Source organism: Dipodomys merriami, unplaced genomic scaffold (genome assembly GCF_024711535.1).
Source record: "Dipodomys merriami isolate MVZ:Mamm:240054 unplaced genomic scaffold, mDipMer1.0.p SCAF_5, whole genome shotgun sequence".
Classification (NCBI taxonomy): Eukaryota; Metazoa; Chordata; class Mammalia; order Rodentia; family Heteromyidae; genus Dipodomys; species Dipodomys merriami.
This window is the reverse complement of record NW_027206068.1, coordinates 43874981-43892100: the sequence shown is the minus strand read 5'-3', so window position 1 is coordinate 43892100 and position 17120 is coordinate 43874981. Positions and strand designations below refer to the sequence as shown.

Genomic DNA, 17120 nt, shown 5'->3' with positions numbered 1-17120 from the left:
CAAATGTCCAAGGTATGAATCAGTTCCTCAGAATAGATAGGAGTCAGTACTTATTCTTTAGTCCCCTTTTTCTGTCTTTAAATGAATTAAATACTTTAACTGTTGAGATAAATTACTGAGGATCCTAAAAGAGTGTGGTTGGAAACATCTTAAGACTGAATTAGTATGAAGTCATGTAAATGATGTGGAAGCAGGTTGCCCGTTTCTGTTATCTTGTTATTAAAATGTCACATCCTATCAAGCACAATTGGTTTTTAGCCAAGTAATGAATGTCAGAAAAATGTAACATTCATTTGTTGGTTTGGGAACCTGTATTTTGGTTATTTATTTGCTTAAACTCACCTCTTTTCAGGATTTCTGATGGCTCACATCCTGAATACATAAATGTACAGTCCAACAGGGCATATCAAAATCAAATCTGAATAGATGAGAAAGCCAAGATAAAGTGAGTTGAAGCCAGGACTAAGGTTAGTGGGGGAAAAAAGTGTGTGCCTTCTAGAGGTAAGTATTTTTTAGCAGCCAAAGCAAAGAAATAATCAGAGAGGTCAGTTACATGGGAGAGAAGGCTTCTTGTATTTTCTTTTTTTTTCTTTTTCTTTTTGGTCTGGTTTTGGGGCCTGAACCCTGGGCCTGGGTGCTGTCCCTCAGTTCTTCAGCTCAAGGCTAGCGCTCTACCACTTGAGCCACAATGCCACTTCCGGCTTTTTTCTTTTTGCTTATGTGGTGCTGAGGAATTGAACCCAGGGCCTCAAGCATGCAAGGCAAGCACTCTACCACTAAGCCACCTTCCCAGCCTCAACTCTTGTATTTTCTGAAGGCCATTTCTTCCCATGTCCTTCTATATGCTGTGGATTCATAAAGCCATTTCTTACACTGCAGCTCAAGGGTAGTTACTTCAATTAATGTAGTTTTAAAGGGTGTCACAAGGAAGCTATGCCATTCTAGCTTTGTTCAATAATAATGTCTGGCTTGCTTTTGGGTACCATCCTTATATTGCTCCTATCTGCTATGGGGATCCTGAGTTCAAGGCTACACTCCTTGCTTTTTCTGTGGATCATAGGAACTACATGCTGTCAATTGGTATCAGAGCCCGCAGATTTAGGAATTTGATCAGGGGGTAGGATTTACACTCCCTGAAGAATTAAGCAGTTAGAGAAGGAGAGAAGTTCATCCCAATGGAATTTTTAAGGAGCTGGACAGTGAACTTGAGGGCTCAACAATTACAGAATTCCAACCCTAACCACACTCACTGTAGTGAATTGTTTGTATATTCAAGTTGACAATATTTTCTGTATAGCTTTTACCACCATTAACCATTTCCTAATCTTGTCTTAATTTTCTTGGTCTTTGTGGTACTCAAAGTTAATGAATCATTCATTTCCTTCTTTAAATTAATTAAATTAGATGACTGAAAATCCAGTCTTTGGCCTACTTTGTGTGTGAGGGTGGATGGGTGGGTGGGTGGAGCCCTGGGAGCTTGAACTCAGGGCCTGGACACTGTCCTTCAGCTTCTTTTGATCAAGACTAGCACTCTACCACTTGAACCATAGCTTCGTTTCTGGCTTTCTTTTTGTGGTTTAGTGGAGATAAGAGTCACACAGACTTTTCTCCCAGGCTGGCTTTGAACTGTAGTCCTCAGATTTCAGCCTCTTGAATAGCTAGGATTACAGCCATTGTTCCTGGCTTGGCCTGCTTTTAAAAATGTTGATTTCTGCCATGAATTTACTATTTAACAATGAAAGAGATATTTTTTTTTTTGTGAAAAACTTTGATTTGGAGTCTTATTATTTTTTAGGTTAATCTCAAAACTTGGATTTTCTTGTGGGAATAATTATTGTTAGGTCTGTATGTTCAATTTGTGTTTTGGGCTTTTCTTTGAGAAACCTTCAAAAAAACTGCCCTGCATGTATTAATGTGAGGTTTGTTTTGTTTTGTTTTGGTCACTCATTGAGCTTGTACTCAGGGCCTGGGCACTGTCCCTGAGTTCTTTTGCTCACATCTAACACTCTACAACTTTAAAAAAAAAAATCTTTTTAATATATTTTTTCCTTTATTGAAAATATCAACATGAACTCCAACTTATGGAAACAAGTAGTTCTTATACATTGCATGTAGTTTGTTCTTTTTTCTCTATTGTTTTATTGTTTTTCTTCATTTTTCTTAGTTTGTTTGTACCCTGTTTTTTTTTTTTTTTTGGTCCAGTCACGAGGCCTGAACTCTAGGCCTAGGAGCTGTCCCTTAGCTTTTCAGCTCAAGGCTAGTGCTCTACCACTTGAGCCACAGCACCACTTCCGGCTTTTTTCTTTTTGCTTATGTGGTGCTGAGGAATTGAACCCAGGGCCTCATGCATGCAAGGCAAGCGCTCTAACCACTGAGCCACCTTCTCAGCCCCTGTACCTCGTGTTTTTTACATATTAGACAAAGCAATATGTGGAAGGTAAAGGGAATCACAAACTGCAGGACAACAAATGAACCACAGCAACATTGATACTCGCTTGACACTTGGATATAAGCACTCCACAATTTTGAGCCATAGCACCACTTCTAGTTTTCTGATGGTTAATTGGAGATAACAGACTTAAGGACTTCCTGGCCTAGGCTAGCTTTGAACTATGATCCTCAGACCTCAGCCTCCTGAGTAGCTAGGATTACAGGTACAAGCCACTGGCATCTAGCTTAAAGTAAGGTCTTTTTTAGGTTATAAAAATGGCATTGCTAAAAAGTAATAATTTCCTCTCTGCCCCCTTTTATGCGAACATTTCCCTTTTTGTCATTGGTAAAGTTTATATATTAAGACTGGTGAAACTGAACTGCATAAAGTTTCAAATTAGAGATTGCTCATATGAGTTCAGGTATGAGAGGTGAGAGATATCCTGGTGTAAAACTTGACATGAATCTATTTGGTAAAATTAGCCTATAACTAAAAGAAATACATGTTGTGACAAAGCATTAATAATAATGAAAACCTGATCTGTAGGTCCTGTGTTTTTGCTGTTGATTTCCATTCATGGATGAGTCATATCTGTGGTCATTAACTCAGCTAGGATTGTGTATTGTGATCTTTCTAGCATGTGAGTGGGACTAGATTCAGAACATTAAAATAAATTGGACTTTGGGCCTTTGAGAAAACCAAAACTTCATCAGGGGTAAGTTCTTTAATGGAAATATCTTACTATGAAGACTCTGGGATCCTGAGGAAAGGAGCTCATCGGTATCTGTGGGCCTGAAAGAAAACTCAGAAATGGTGGTATTCTAGAAAGAATGGGTGGGGAAGAGGACAGATTCAGCCTAGTGATTGGAAACAGCAAATTAAAATGAGAGCACAGAATGCATACTACATTTAGGGAATTACAGGTAATAAGTGTTTAGCAGATTAACACATTCAATGCCTCTGATGCCTGCTATAGGAGACTATCTCTATTATATGGATGAGGACTCTTAAATACCAATGATGTAACTTGATAATTGAAAATACCAAAACTTAATAATTAGGAGGTGATGGAGCTGGGATTCAAATGGTGATGACATTCTGGCTCAGAGACTTGCTCAATTGACCATATTTGGTTCATGGTAGCAAGGTATGTCAAAACATGTGGGAGATAGCTTAGGAGGGAAAGTTAGGGACCTCTGTATAAGCTCCACTTTTTAAGAGATTGCCTACTTATTAAGTGTTCGCTGTGTGCCAGTTATTACCAAATAATTCATTTGGATTCATAATGCCAACAAGTGTGTACTTTGTGTTTTTGTCCTTATTGTACAGGTGATAAATTTTGGTTCTGGGAGGACCAGTAATGTCTCAAGATAGTATAGTCAGTAGTCATTCAGCTTGGGCTTGAGCCATTCCCCCTTCAGACTCCCCTTCAGGAAGTATAGGGATGGTCTTTATCTGTATCTAGTCTCCCTTTCCTTCCAGATCTTAAAAAGAATTCCTTCCATGTTCATGAATTGACAAGCCACCGATTATGGACATGTGTAGTTTCTGGTCATTCCAGGCTAGCAGCTTTTGTCTTAGAACACCTTTGTCAGTTAATAAAGGCATCATTGCAGTGCTTTTAAAAAAAATCTCTCCAATCATATTGTAAATCTCCACAGGACAAGAATTGTCATATACTTGTTTAAACACTGCTTTATTGAGATATAATGCACTTACCATACAATTCACGCACATAGAGTAGTGTACATTGGTATTAGTAAAGTCTCAGTTCTGTAACTGTTACCACTGTTCATACCTTTGTAAAAATATTTTAGTTCTTGGGCTATCTGTTTAATTTTTGTGTTTTTCATATATTTTATCTATAATAAAACCCTCCTCTGATGTTTGTTATGAGGATAAAATATGAGTGGATTAGGATATGAATCATTTGTCAGGCTTCCTTTCCCTTATGGGAGAAATGTTTGATGATAATACAGCAGACCAGTCTGTGTTTGTGCTAGAAGTGAAGGAAAAAAATTATGTGTTGTTTCCAGACTGTTGCAATAACTGTTTGGAGGGCAGGTTTCTATGGTCCTGTTCATGTATGGATTTCAGGGTTTCTTAAATTGTTGGAGTTGAATGGTCCTTAGAGTTTATGTAGCACCATGCTTTTCAATTCAATCAAAGGAATGGAATTCTGGTAAAATTTTCCATTGGTCCCTGTTCTCCAAACTCTTTTGGTTTGCTCACTCTTCTACACCAGGGTTTCCCAACCACTGGGATCACCTGGACAGGTATAAAAAAAGTTACTAATGCTGGCATCTCACCCCACAGCTTCTAAAGCAATTAGAATCTAATGGAGCCTGAACCCAAAGTTTTTTTTTAAATCCTGACAACCATTGTTCCAAACTGTTTGCCTCAAGTGATTATTGTTTGGCTCTGTAGGACAAGAAAAGAATTTATTGAGATAGACGAGACACATGAGATAACAAAGGAGATTAATATCTGGGATATAATTCAAAGGAGAGAGGAGGAGGACTTCAAGTTCTCTTTCATGAAAACTTCTTTCCAGTTCTGCCTGTGTCCCCTTGGTGCTTGGCTATCAAAGTTAACACAGTTTATAAGTATCCTAGAAAGCAGATTTTGCCATTAAAATGGATTGGAAGCTCTTCTGTGCTCATTCAGCTGTCTGGTTTCCTATGAACAGAGAAGAAAACATCAAGAGTGAGTCTGACCTTACAGCCCATGTTCCTGACTCTTTATCCAGTGCCATAGGTGCCAGTGTTCCTGACTGAGGTCACTTGATCTTATTATAGGAGTTGGTCAGCAAGTAGAGGAATGGTTGGGGGTTGGGGAATACTGACAGGCCATGTGAAGTGTAAGGAAATTAAAGTGACAGCTATTGAGTGATTGATTTGTGGGTTTTTAGAAGATTGCCAGAGGATCCCTGACTTTCTTTCCTACTGTTTCTGCTTCTTCAGAAATCTTTTCCTCTGCTTTTCATTTGTCCTTACAGGAGTTATTCCTTCCTTTGTCCTGAAGTATGAGTTTGATGCCTGCAGAGTACTGTCCCTTCCATTTCTCCCCACATAGCTTTTGCTGCCTTATTAGCAACTACATTTCATGCATGTTTGGAGATTTAGAGGAATTTATGACCCTGGCACTGTGTGTTGTTTCTGTGGGCTGGAAGGTGTGACCTAGTTAGTGTGCTAAGCAAAGTACTACTATCTCTGGAGCAAACCTGTGCTCCCAGCCTGTTCAACCAGATCCTCTTGTTGCATCCAACTAACTCATTTAAGTGCTGGCTATGTTATCTCACTTTTCTAAATTAGAGTTCATGCTAGTAAGTGATTTGTAGAATATTAGTCCAGCTTGTTGATTTGAAATGTTTAATGGAATGCATACACTCATCTCTTGTGTAGTTGCACAAGTGAAGACGAGGCCTGGATGGTTCCTTTTGGTGTTTGATGCTGACAAACATAGTGCAGTTTGCAGTATTGAGATTCTAAGCAATTGAACCTAAATAAGCCACTCTATTTAATGACTGCTATTAGGCTAGTAGCTTTGTCTTGATTTGCACAGAGTCAGTTTCCACATTACCATGAAAACTGTTGACTTGTTAGGAGGGTTAGATTTCATGATACACTTAATGTTTATAGGGAGATATCTAGCATAAGATGTGTGCAGTGCAATTTGTAAGAAAACTTCAGAAATAAGTCTGATTTGAGCAGTCTCTTGTACATCCAGTTACATGTTTAGTGTTTTTTTTTTTTTCCGGAATGAGATTTGGTGTGATTTGTGGATGATTATTCTGAGCACTGGTTTAGCTGTACGTAGAGCTTGTAGAGGACCTGTCCACCTATGAGCTCTGTTGTGAAGGAGGCTGCCATCCGTCTTTTAACCCCTCAACCCTAGCTAATAGCTCTGCTTAGTGAAAGACCTTGGAGCAGAAGGTAGCAGAAGGTAGGTAGTTGCCACTGATGCTGAAAAAAAAAAATAGGTAAGATTTGAACTTGTCTGGCCACTCAGTATCATTCTAGTGCAAATGGGACATTTGTAATATCTGTGATGATCACATGAAATTAAACAGAAAGCATTTTAGGAATCATGAAATGTAATATGAATATCAAAAGATGTCTGAAGTAGGACATTTTCACTTAACTTCAAAGTAGGGGCAAATATTTGGCCTATCTGTACAAAACCTGGTGTGCTTCATTGAAGCTCAGGATCTGCTATCACGGCTAGCCAGCATGCTTGTTTCAGTAGCTCTGTTCTCCAAGTGCTTTGCTGGAGCTTTGCCATTGGGAACTTTTTTTGTTCAGGCACTAGAAGGCTTGGCTTTACTTGGGAGCTTGTTAGAAATGGAATGTGTTAAACCTCATGAGGCTTTTGATGGAGCCTCTTCCTGGGCCTGCTAACATCTACATGAGATAGTGGCAATGTTAAATTTAGGATACTGTGACTTTGAAACTCCTGTTACCATGCAATTAGACTTAGGTATCTTTCTAAAATATAAGTGTAATGCTTGTTGGATTCATTACAAATAGTCCAATTTCTTGCAAAAGTAAATATACAGTGACAAAATCCAGTTTAAATTTTAGGGTTCTTAGTGTTTGCTTTGATTCTACCTTTGGGCCCAAGTATTACTTGGGAGTACATGTCTCCCAAGCACATTACTACTTAAGGGAGTTATATAAGAAGTTGTACTTCTCTTCATTTCTTTGCTACCCCCCTCCACACTTAAAATTCCTGAAGATGAACGTCTGCCTGTCCCCTTTTTATGTCATTGTGTTCTTGAGGTTACCTGTGATCTTAGTTCTTAAGTCATGAGCCAGTACTCATTTCTAGCCTCATGTGAGTATCTTTTTCTTCCTACCATGCATGCTCATGGTGAAACTTCTCATGCTTGACCTGTTGCTGCTCATCTATTCTGTTTTCCTTTGCAGTCTTGTCTTCCTTGCATTGGCATCCCCCAGGACTCTTTCCTTCTCCTTCAGTTCCTGTGGCAAGTGGTGGTGCAGTGTCACTCTTCAGCATGTGCAGCACCTTTGAACCCCAACTTGTTTTCAGATGTTTGTGAGAAACCTCCATTTGTGTGTCTCAAACATATTTCAAACTCTATTCACCTAGAGCATAGCATTCTTTTCTTCTAGCCCACAATTTAACTTTGCTACTAAAGTTTTTGCTCAGTGAAATTAAGTGCCTCTTCTAGGGGGCCAGGGGAAACAATAGGTAAGTAATCCCTTCTTCCCTGGCGTTTATATGTCCTGTCTTCTCCATGTAATTTTAGTTCCTCATTATTAAATGTGCCATCACAGTGGGTCATACGCTGGTTTCCTTGACCTTGATTTCTTCATCTCTATTCTGCCCCAAACTCAAAGGAATCTTCTAGGATTGGTTCTTGTTACTTAGAGAGTAGCAGAACTGTGGTTGTGTGTATAGAACTTAACAGTCTTAAATATGCATTCAGATATATAGTTGACACCACTTGTTGGTTTCTCCAACAAGAAATCTATTAGACCTGTTTTCAAGGGTCTTACAGATACAGAGAGTAAGCTACCCACATAATATGAAGACCCAAACTCTATTATAATCATGTGTGAGGTAACAGAGAAGATGCTGATAATGGCATTTAGCAGAATTTAAGAATCAGAGAGGTTATGCAAATAATAGCAACATTAGTTTATGTTTATAAATGCTTATAAAAGCCAGGCACTGTTCTAAACTCTGTCAAGTAGTTTAATCTTAATAACAATTTTGTGACATAAGTGCTATTATTGTCTTTATCATACAGATGGGAGACTCATTTGCTCTGAAAGGCTAGGTTCTGTGAGGCACGGATAGATTACATAGCTTGTTTAAGGTACACAGTATATAAATGGCAGAGGAATAGTTGGAACACAGGCGGTCTGATTCTACAGCATAGGCATATAACCATTGTGCTACATTGCCCTCTTATTTTTCTTGTTTTCTTTTGCATTGTCCTCTTAATTTACCTTGCTACACAGTATAGCTTCTATTGTCAATAAAACAAAATAAAATTTAAACTGTTTAGAAAGCTAAATTCTCCTTAGTACTTTTCCAACATTAGCTCACACTGATTCTTTGTCACATTGTCACAGCAGTTTTCGGGGACAGATTCGTCCAACCCGTTTGACATCCTTGCCATAAAGCCATGACAGTAGTACAGTAGGGAAAAAGCAAAAGCCTGCTTGTTTGTATATGTGTCTAACTTAGACCTCAGTCAGAAATAGGAATGGTTCCTGTTATTTCTCGGTGTTGGTGGATAGACTTTAACATTTTAAAGCTCTTCTCGTTAATTTTCTGTTTTCTCAGTTCTTGTAGGCGCCATCAGAACATGAAAACACAGGTTGTAAGTTACCGTTTTTTCCATAGGTTTTGTTCTAATCAGGCTGCACACAGTCCACATGTAGCATTTGGCTGATAAGTGTTTTATGTCATGTCAGTCTGTGGAGTCTTTAAGTTTTTTGTTTTTGTTTTTTGCAGTTTATATGCTGAGGGATCCTTTTCCCTGTAGTCTTCCACAGTTTGGACTTCGCCTGTTTCTTAGTTCTCAGCACCTCTTGCCAGATGATAGTTCTAGAAGCTTGACCAAGTTAAGCTCTTGCTTATTTCTTTTGTGTGTGTGTGGCGAGGGGTGGGGGAGGTGGGGGAGTGGTAAGAAACAAAGCAAAGTGAGATGTGATGGAAGGTAGTGAAGTAAAACCTTTGTGTGTATGTGCGCATGTGTGTGCCAGTAATGGGGCTTAAACTCAGGGCCTGAGCATGTCTCTTAGTTTTTTTCTGCTCAAAGTTTACCACTCTGCCAATGAGCCATAGCTCCAATCCTGACTTTTTCATGGTTGCTTGGCAATAAGAGTCTCACAGACCTTCCTATCTGGACTGACTTTGAACCTCAATCCTCAGATCTCAGCTTCCTGAATAGCTAGGATTATATAGGCATGAGAACTGGTACCTAACTGAAAACTTAAAAAAAAATTATCTTAGCCAAAGAATGCTACTTTTATCTCCAGTTGAGTAACAAAAAGCTGGAAGCGGAAACTGTGACTTAAGTGGTAGAATGCCAGTGTTGACCAAAAAATAAAAAGCTAAGGGAGAGCAAGAAGTAAGCTGTGGTAACAGCGTATACATATGAAAAAACAGTGGCTGGGAAGTTGGCTCAGTGGTAGAGCGCTTGCCTTGCATGCCTGAGGTCCTGGGTTCAATTTCTCAGCACCACATAAGTGCTGGAAGTGGCGCTGTGGCTCAAGTGGTAGAGCACTAGCCTTGAGCTGAAGAGCTGAGGGACAGCTCCCAGGCCCAGAGTTCAGGCCCCACAACTGGACCCCCCCCCCCAAAAAAAAAAAAAGAAAAAAAAGAAAAAACATTGTTGAAAAAAAAAAAAGCAGGGCGCTGATGCTGATGCCTGTAATCCTGCTACTCAGGAGGCTGAGATCTGAGGATTGAGTTTTGAAGCCAGCGGGGCAGGAAAGTCTGTGAGACTCTTATCTCCAGTAAACCATCAGAAGAACCAGAAGTGTTGCTGTGGCTCAAGTGGTAGAGCGCTAGCCTTGAACTGAAGAGCTGAGGTACAGCGCCCAGGCCCAGAGTTCAAGCCCAGACGACAAAAAAAAAAAGAAAAACATTGTTGCAATTCCCATTGTTTCAGAGTATGAACCTATAAATGACTTATTAGTTAAAGAGAAAACTATCTACATGGAGATATTGATCATTCATAAGGGATAAACTGTAATTGTGTACCTAGAGACATGGGGCCACAGGAAATGATCTTAGGAGAGCATTTGCCAAAATTTCCCAGGGATTTTAATTGTGAGAAATCAATTAGGTAATACAGAAAGTGAGATATTCAATAAGATCACTGGCTTGATTTAAAAAATGTCAATGCTGTGAATGGAAAAGTCTGAAAACAAAGATGACCCCCCCCCAAAAAAAGATAGGAGTAAATAGATAATTTGAACCTAGATACAAAAGGGATGAGTGAATGAATGAATGAATTGGTCCACTTGAAACAACTATATATCAAGTGATACTGTATTAGTTTGATAAGGCTTGCTTCTGTAACAAAGTGACAAAGACTAGGTGGCTTACACAGCAACAGTTTATTCTTCCTTACAATTCTGGAAACTGAAACCTTGAGGGTCAAGATGTCAAAAAGTGTCAGCTTCTCCTGAAGACCCTTTCCTTGGCTTGTTGCTGGATAGCTGTTTTCTTCCTGTATCTTCATATGGAAGTTCTGACTGTCAGTATCCTAATTTCTAATTCTTGTAGAAGTACTAGTCATAACAAACTCATTTTAATTTAATCTCTTTTTTTTTGGGGGGGGGGTCAGGTCATGGGGCCTGAACTCTGGGCCTGGGCGCTGTCCCTCAGCTCTTCAGCTCAAGGCTAGCGCTCTACCACTTGAGCCACAGCACTACTTCCGGCTTTTTTCTTTTTTCTTGTGTGGTGCTGAGGAATCGAACCCAGGGCCTAATGCATGCAAGACAAGCGCTCTACCACTGAGCCACCTTCCCAGCCTCAATTTAATCTCTTTAATGACTTTTCTTCACGTACAGTAATTACATTCTTTGGTTAAGATCATAAGAATTTCAGTGTATGAATCTGAAGGAACACAGTTTAGTTCTTTACAAATATTGAGCCATTTTAAATCCTGTTGGGTGAGATATTGAAGTTGTGGTTCTAAGTAGAATGTTTTTTGCTGTTTATTTTGTTTCCTAGTAGATTTTAAGTTCCTGTGGACAGGAACCTTCTCTAAACTTACATATCCTGCAGATTACCTATTGTGTACTGTTCAGACAAGTTGTTTGTTGAATTGTCCATTCATTTGGCAGGCCACCCATAGCAACGTGAATGGGGGAGTAATTAGTAATGTTTCAGGGAGGATCAGCTGCTAAGCAAATCTGGGCAGTGGTTGGGTATACCTTTGTAGGCTACTTTCCACTTGTTTACCTACAATTCTATTTTTCGGTGACTATGGAAAAGCTGCTTCCAGTGAAGCTGCCTTGAGAAATACTTTTGATTAGGAAAACCCAGCTACATTGCAGGGCCCAATCCTCAGCGAATCCCAAACTATACTTGGTCATAAAGTAGCTTGAAATATGAGTTGTGATGGTTGATCTCTAATCTGACCTTTCTGTGTCCATGGCCAGAAGTTTCATTCACAGACTCATTTTCTTGCCAGTTGATGTTGAACTTAGTTGAAGGATTTCACTTTCTTTTCATTATCTTCCGGTTCAATTTATGGAATTTTCCATTAGCCATTTATTATGTCTACCAGTTGCTTAGATATAGTCTTGTCATGACCTTTTACCTGATTTTCTATTGGCTTTTGTCTGATTTTCTATTTACACATTGATTTGTTCCAAGAGGACTTTAAAAATCACGAACCTTGCCCCATTGGCCCATCTGTGTAGTTATTTCTCCCTTCAGTTGTTTGATGTTTAACTGGTTCACATTAATTTGATGTTAGTCATTTTATTCTTTTATGGCTTCTGAGTTGTAAGTTATATTTATAATAAGCTTTTCCACTTAATATTACATAAGAAATATTTTTCTAATTCTCTCTTGTATCCCTCTGTCTCTATCACATGTACCCTCCCCACCACCACCACCACACATAAAAGGTAGCTGTCTCATAATAGGTAGACATTTAGTTAAAGCTTGTTGTTCAATTCTGGGTGTTCACTAGCTTTCACTAGTGCCAGTCTTCAGCCTGTATGATCCACTGCCATGCAGACTAAATCTGCATGGAGTCTTAAGAAAAAATATGATTAGCTAAGTAGGCACAGAGATCCTACCCCAATGCTCAGGTATCTTCTGCAGACTCATTCATCTGGGCTGTTCTGACCATGAAATTAATAACTGCCAAGCATGATACTGCTAGATTCTGTCCTAGGCATGTGATTTCATTGGACATTTCTCTCTCTTTCTCTGAGATAGGGTCTCAAATGTAGACCAGACTGCCTTGAGTCTCCTGAGTGATGGTTTTATAGACATATGCTAGTGTCTCCCTCTCCTCCCCCCCCCCCACTCTCTCTGGCTGGCATTCTCTCTCTCCCCTTCTCTCCCTTTCTCTCCCTCTCTTGCCCTCTCTCGCTCTCACTCTTTCGTTTTTCCAGTGCTTGACTTCAGGGCCTGGGCACTGTCCTTGAGCCTCTTTATGCTCAAGGCTAGTGCTCTACCACTTGAGCCACAGTGCCACTTCTGGCTTTTTCGGAGTAGTTTATTGGAGATAGTTGCAGGGACTTTTTTTTGCTCAGGCTGGCTTCAAGCCACGATCCTCAGATCTCAGCTTCCTGAGTTGCTAGACTTTTAGGCTTGAGCCAACAGCACCTGATTTCTCCCTCTCCCTTTTGTAACAAGTGAGAATATAAGAAGCTATGCTGCTGTTAGCAATAGGGTCAGAGTTTAAATTTCTGACAAAGCACATAAAATAGGTATAAATAATACTTTACAGGAGAATCTGATTGGAGAATCTAGGAAAAAAATTACAAGAGGAAGAGGCATTTGACTTCATTTTTGAGAAAATAGAATTTTATAAACTCTATGGAAAATTTCCCATAATGTAAAAAAAAAAGACATAGAATGAATCGGTTTTACTACCTAGGCACAGTAGAAATATCAGTTTATGACTAATATTGTTTCATTTATACTACATTCTCTTGCTTCCCATCCTTTATTTTTTTCAAAAGCAAATGCCAGATATACTGTTGTGTCCTTAAGTATTTTATTTTTGTATATATCTCTAAACAAGATTTTTTTAATTTATGGGTTTTTTTTCTTCTGGAGATTGAATCTAGGACCTCTGGAACTCTGCCTCTAAGCTATGTCTTTAGTCTTTTGAACAGTTAGAAAATTGTCCTTAAAAGCATAATCACGGACATTATCGTACTCAAACATTTACAATACGTTTTCAATATCTTTGTATACTTATTCTATATGGATTTAAAAAATAGCTATTTGTAAATTGTATTGAAAACATGTTACAGTTAATTGATATGTCTTGGCCTCTTCTTCTTTCTCCCCTTCTTCTTTCTTGCTACCTTTCCTGGGGTTTGAACTGGGGTGTGAGTCTAGAGATTGCAGGTAGCCTGTACTCTGCCATTTCAGCTAGACCTCCACCATTTTTTCTCCTTTAGTTATTTTTTTTTTAAGGTGGGGTCTTGTGTTTTTGCCAGGGCCTGTCTGCAAACCATGATCCTCCTACCAATCTCACTTTTATCAGTCTGCACACATTCCTAGCTTGCATGTGTCAGGCTTCATAAGAGTGAGAAGGGAATCTTGCCAACTTTTCAGCTGGGTTGGATTTGAACTGTGATCCTCCTGATCTCTCTTTCCTGAGTGAGCTACCAGGACTTCACTTTCTCTTAATCTGAGTTTTCTTGTTCTCTCATGCTTGCTCTCTTTTCTCTTGTAAGGCAGTGTAACATAATGGTTGAGATGAATTTGTATTTATATATTGTCTCAGCTACTTGCTATGTATTTGAGCAAGTTGGACCTATCTTTACCTCAGTTTTCTTATCTAGCAAAGGGTCATAGTTGTAGCTATTTTTGGGTGCTGTTGGGAGGGTCGTTGTGCTAATTTTTTCAAAGCTTAGAACACAACCACAACTCTCATATATTTTATTTATGTTAGCTGTGGATGTGGAGTCAGAGATGTTGCTCAGTGTCATGACAAATGTGCCTATGCCATGGGAGAGGTTCAGGAGAGCTCAGGCACATGGAAGCCTTTGGGATGGGGCTCCTGCTGTACAGAGGGCTCCTCGTTTTCTTTTTACTTCAGTGAGATGAGGATGAAACCTAGCAGAATTTTGAACAGGTAAGGTATTATTTAGTGGGAACAACTTACTTTATTGTTCTTTCACTTCAGGCTTTCTCTTTCTCTGTATTTATTAACTAGCTATTCTTACTCAGAAGCCATTTTAACTTTTTATGGCATTATCTGGGCTCCAGCAACTTGTGATCTCCTAAGTAGAGCCTTTCAGCACTTTATAAATATGTCATATAATTTTTATATTCCTTTGTTCCCCACTAGGAACATGCATTCCAGATTTCAGAGCAGCACAGTTTTTATTCGTTTGGGGAGCAGTAGTAATTTGACACTTGCTAATATGTAACAAATTATATTGGGAGCAGTAATTATAATTGCAGCTGGTTCCTAATTATACTGTAACCTTGATGCTTAAAAAAATTGAGACCAAGTACAGTATGTATTACTAGAAAGTAATATTCTTCATTAGGCATTTCTGCCTTCTACTGAACTATAGACATTTATGAATCATAATGCTAAATCAAAAATAATTTTAAATGGTATTACTTAAAATGCTCATGGAACAATTCATCAGAAGGGCTTTACACTATCCTTGCCAAATTCTAGGCACATCTTGTAGATTTGTGTGTGTGTGTGTGTGTTTGCACACACGTGCACACGCGTGTGTGTGCAGTGGTACTGGGGCTTGAACTCAGTGTCTAGGCACTGTCTCTGAAATTTTTCACTCAAGGCTAGTACTCTACCACTTGAGCCACAGCTCTACTTCTTGTTTTCTGCTGGCAATTGGAGATAAAGAGTCTCACAACTTTCCTGCTTGGGCTGACTTGGACCATCAATCTTCAGGTCTCAGTTTCCTGAGTAGCCAAGGCTACAGGTGTGGGTCATTGGCACCCATCAATTCTCCATATTATAATTAGCCTAGAATCACCTGAAACTTTTTAGAGTCTGAAATGTCTGAGCTTCCACATCTGAAAAGCAGAAAATATTAATGCCCCTAAAGAGTTTAAGTGATATTTAAACGATGTCTAATACAACGTTTTATTTTATTTATTTATTTATTTTACAACGTTTTAATACTAGGCTAGGTGGTGGTTGGCTTTAACCAATAATAAATGATCAATAATAAATGATGCAAAATGTACTTTTGTGACACCTAAACTCCAGCAGAATTATAATCTTGGGTCCTTCTCCACTGTATTTTGTGATAGCACGTATCATCACATACTTTGTACCAGCCAGTTGTTGGTAACTGTTATTTCCCCTTGGGACAGGGGAAGTAGCTTATTTGGCATCGTCTCCTCAGTGGCTGGCAGTGAGACTGGTACACTGCAGCCTTCCTGTAGCTGATGCTGCTGCATGCATGGAGCATCACCAGCTAATACAGTTGTTACCTGGGAATGGGACAAATATTTTCCCCTAAGGGGATATTTAGCAGTGTCTGGGGACTTTTTTTTTTTTGGGTCCGATCGTGGGGCCTGAACTCTGGGCCTGGGCTCTGTCCCTCAGCTCTTCAGCTCAAGGCTAGAGCTCTACCACTTGAGCCACAGCGCCACTTCTGGCTTTTATTCATTTTGCTTATGTGGTGCTGAGGAATTGAACCCAGGGCCTCAGGGATGCAAGGTAAGCACTCTACCACTGAGCCATCTTCCTAGCCCCTGTCTGGGGACTTTTTGATTATCATAGTTTGATGTGGGGTAGCTGGCTACTGGTGTCTAGTGGGTAGAGAGCAAGGGTGCTGCTCAATGTCCACTGCACTGGATATTGCAACAAAGAGTGATCGTTGTACCCTACCATGAAATCTGGTCTAAGAATCTGACCTGGGGCTGTGACCTTGTAGAAAAGGTATGGTTAATAGATCAACGTGTGTTTGATCTTCAGTTGTCTCAATAGTCAAGGAAAAGGATCTTACCCGCTTTAAGGGTTGTATAGAAAGAAATGGATGTGGCTTAGAATGTGGCTTAGTGGTAGAGTGCTTACCTAGCATGTATGAAGCCCTGGGTTTGATTCCTCAGTACCACATACAGAAAAAGACAGAAATGGTGCTGTGGCTCAAGTGGCAGAGCACTAGCCTTGAGAACAGAATGACTCAGGGTCAGTGCCCAGGCTCAAGCCCCAGGACTGGCAAAAATTAAAAATAAATAAATAAATAAATAGATGGAGGTTACACAGGTATATGTGTAGGGTCATTTTGATGGTTTCAGCAACCTACCATCCTCTGACCTGGGTTTTATTTTATTAACATTTTTATTCTCCCCATCCTACCCCACGCTCCTTACCCCAAACTCAATCCCCAGCTTATCTTGCATGTTAGAAGACAAACTAATGACTTTGGCTCGGCTAACCAGATGCCTACAGATGAGATTTTGATTAGGAAAAGAGCAACCTGACAAAACAGGATTATGTGAGGTTTTCATTTCAATTTGCCTGATAAACAACCATGTTACAGGAATCAAGGTGAACTTTTTACCAAGTCATTCTGTGGTAGTTTTGGGCAACACTGGTAGAACCTTGGGTTTAGCTAATTATTTAATTTTCCTGATGAAATGATGTTCATTTTCTTTTCTTTACTTTTTTTTTTGTTGTTGTTGGTTGTGGGACTTGAACTCTGGGCCCGAGTTTTGTCCTTGAGCCCTTCAGCTCAAGGATGCTCTACTTAGCACTTGAGCCACAGTGCCACTTCTGGTTTTCTGTTGGTTAATTGGAGATAAGATCTCCTGCTCAGGCTGGCTTTGAACCGCAATCCTCAGATCTCAGTCTTCTAGTAGCTAGGATTCAGGCTTGAGCCACCAGTGCCTGGTTATTCCATAGCATTTTAATAATATTCTTTCCTTTTTTTTTTCCGTTGGTCGTGGGGCTTGAACTCTGGGCCTGGGTGCTGTCCCTCAGCTCTTCAGCTCAAGGCTAGCACTTTACCAC

The 17120-nt window shown here is 39.6% G+C and overlaps 1 protein-coding gene across 1 annotated transcript in view; it reads left to right on the top strand.

The window, feature by feature from the left end:
- Slc25a13 (solute carrier family 25 member 13) overlaps positions 1-17120 on the top strand; it is a 159697-nt gene that overhangs the window by 1574 nt on the left and 141003 nt on the right. The window lies entirely within an intron of this gene.